Source organism: Glycine max, chromosome 3 (genome assembly GCF_000004515.6).
Source record: "Glycine max cultivar Williams 82 chromosome 3, Glycine_max_v4.0, whole genome shotgun sequence".
NCBI classification, from domain to species: Eukaryota; Viridiplantae; Streptophyta; class Magnoliopsida; order Fabales; family Fabaceae; genus Glycine; species Glycine max.
In genome coordinates, this window is record NC_016090.4 from 46,881,194 (window position 1) to 46,884,625 (window position 3,432).

The following is a 3,432-nucleotide window of genomic DNA, read 5'->3' on the forward strand; positions in this document are numbered from 1 at the left end:
CTTGGATCTAGTAATCTATTGATTCTGATTTCATTTCTTCTTTCTTAAATCTTAACTAGAACACACACGAACTAGAGAATTAGGAATGTTTATGAATAAGGTTAGTTTGAGTTTGGAGAAAAATAAAATCTGAACCAATTGATTTTAATTAATTTGGATTTTAGATTTTTTTTTGTTAACCCAAATCAAACCAAATCGATGTTAAACGGATTAGTTCAATTCAGATCATTAGATATTCAATAAAAATGTGTGTTTCGAAAAAAATATAAAATGACAGTTTTAATTGCATTGTCAACACAAACTGAGTGGAGGTTGAGAGGAAGTTCAACAACGTCAACGACCATTATGAGGAGGCTCTATTAGTGCATGTGCAGCATCCTTTTAGGGTTATCTGAGGAAAAAATCAAAGTCTCAAAGTGAATCTTTATGAGTGTGTGTGATGGGCATAAAATACAAAAGAGATGCACAAAACAACATCAAAATACAAGTAACTTTAGCATTTAAAAAATAATAAAAATTCATAATATATACAATTTGGTTCAAATTGGTTTAGATTTGAAAATTCTCAATCCAATACTTAAACCAATTGTCATCATTTATAATTGATTTGATTCAGGTTAAACTTGAGCTAGAAAAAAATTCAAACCAATTCAATTGATTTGTTTTGAATCGTCGGGCTCATTGGATTGATCTAAACCAATGAACACTCTTACCTAAAAAGTTATCTGAATCTTGGGAAACACATGGATAAATGATGATCCTTCCTAGTGGTACTTGAGAAGTACTAGATAATTAATATTTTAATTGATTGTATAAAACTAAATACATTGAAGTTACTACATATATTTGGCTAAATATGATTTTTGATCTTATATGTTTTAGGGTTTTTTTATTTTAATTTTTAAAGTTTTAAAAGTCTCAGTTCATTCTTTTATATTTAAAAGATTTTGTTTTAGTTATTTTTTTAGTAAAAATGTGAATACATGTTAATAAAAAGTGCAACATATTCATTAATATTAATGAGATGATGAAAGTTTTTTTTTTCTTTTAAGATTTTAAAATTGAGAAGCTTACGAAAAATTTGATATTAGTAACTTCAATTCCATATAAAACATGACAAAAATTCACATTTAGCATATACATTATTATAAACCGTTGATTTTCCAACAAAACATATTTGATAGTCACGGATGTAAGGTTTTAAATGATGCCTCCCAAGAAGCTAAATCAAGTTCCTAAAACTTACACAGATGCAAAAAGCAAACTAATTCGGCGCCTTCCATTAGGTGCCAACACTAAACCGCCAAGTGGTATTTAAGACGGCGCCTCCCAATCTGGTATGCCTAAAACAACCTTAGACCTATAAATATATATGTTTTCTACATTATTTCTGTAAATAGTTTTTTTTTAAAAGGTCAATACGGTCAAAATGTCACATTAATGAGTAATCATGAAATATCAGATGAGTGCAGAGTAACTTGATAAATAAAAAGTTTAATTTAATTAGAAAATTATATTTTGAATCTTTAAATAATATTCCTTTAACAATTATTTAAACATAAGAAACATGATATTGTAATACAACTCACTTAAAAAAAAAGCAATTATTTTTCTAAATTTAAACGTTACATGTATTTATTTACTCAGTTACCAAATGATCAAGTCAATTATCAGTAAAAGTTTTTAGGATTATTTATAATTTTTTGTTATATATATTTTTTCTTAAAGTACCTTTAATTAATTAAGGTCCCATTCATGATTATTCTTTGTTTTTAATTTTATAATTTTAGAAATCAAAACCATTTTTATTTTAAAAAATTATAAATTAAAGATAATTTAAATAAATCAACTATTTTATCTTATTTCATTTTATCATGAAATAATAGTGATAGGCAGAGTGTAGTGAAGGAGGTTGTGGCAGTGATGGGAGTCACCATTGTGGTAATAAAGACATGTGGAATGGTTGGGGAGGTAGGCGATGGCGGTGAGATTATATTTTTTCTTTTACAAAAAAAATATTATTTTTAAAAATAAATATAAAATTATTTTAAAATTAAGTTAGATTTATTAATTTATTATAAATTTTATTTTTATTTTAAAATTATTATAAAATTAAATAACTTAAGAGGTGATTATTTTTTAAAAATTGAATGTCATTTTTTATTTCTTATATTTTATGATTATTTTATTTTGATATATTAAATTTTAAACGTTTAATTTTAATCATATATTTTAAAAAATTTCATTTTAATTTTTTTGCACTTTCTGTCAATAACTTTATTACTCCATTAATTTTAAAATTTAAAATAATTAACTTAAAATAATTACAATTATCTATAAAAATATACTAAAAATCCATCCATCTAAAATGCAAAACAAACATTTGTCCCTGCATTTCTAAATCGAAACCAATCTTTATCCATTAGCTCAACAATAAAAACGAAACACAAGTGCAATGCAAACTTCATCGGAATCCTAATAGAGAGAGAAACGTTACAAGGAGGCAGGAGCAGGAGTCAGGCATAGACTTCGATTGCGTAAGCACGTCCTCTGTCGGACCGCAGAGGCAATGATAAGGAGCATGACTATGAGCAGCACTACCCACAACCCAGGAGAGAGACCCATACACCCACGTATTTGCATGACTACATGCAGCATTAGGATAGTGCAGTTATTGTAATAGGAGTGCGGTTATTGTAGTGGGATTGTGGTTATTGTACATATTTGATATTTTCGTGCACGAAGGTTCTCGAGACTCGAGGCCTTTAAATATCAAAAAGCACTAAATAAAATGTAGAATATTCAACCTTAAGTTTGTTATTTCCTTTCTTCCTCCTGGAGACTGCCCTTAGTCTTGAACTTAGGAGAACCACTGCTAACATTTGGTCTGACCTGTCGACGTCCTCCATGGTTGAGCATAACACACGCTCCAAGACGACCGACCTTTTGGAGGAGGCCGTTCTCCGCCTCACCTAGACTCACCATGACCTCTCATTGTGCCTTGACTCCATCCAAGAACAGTTGCAACTCCTACAAATTCAACACCAACACCCTCCACCATTACCTCATCCACAATCTCCTCCCTCTTCCCGCCACCACATCAAACTCGATGTCTCGCGCTTTGATGGCACGGATGCTATGGGATGGATCTTTAAGATCTCCTAGTTCATCGACTACCACCACACCCCCGACGAAGAACGCGTCACCGTCACCTCCTTTTATATGGACGGCCCTGCTTTAAGTTGGTTTCAATGGATGTTTCGCAATGGCCTCATCATGTCATGGACATCCATGTTGCGGGCGTTGGAAACCCGACGATCCCAAGGGAACGTTGTTCAAGCTTACTCAACGAGGGTCCGTCAATGAATATCTTCACGAGTTTGAACTTCTCGCTAATCGCATTACCGATTTACCCCCTTCATTCTGCTCAAT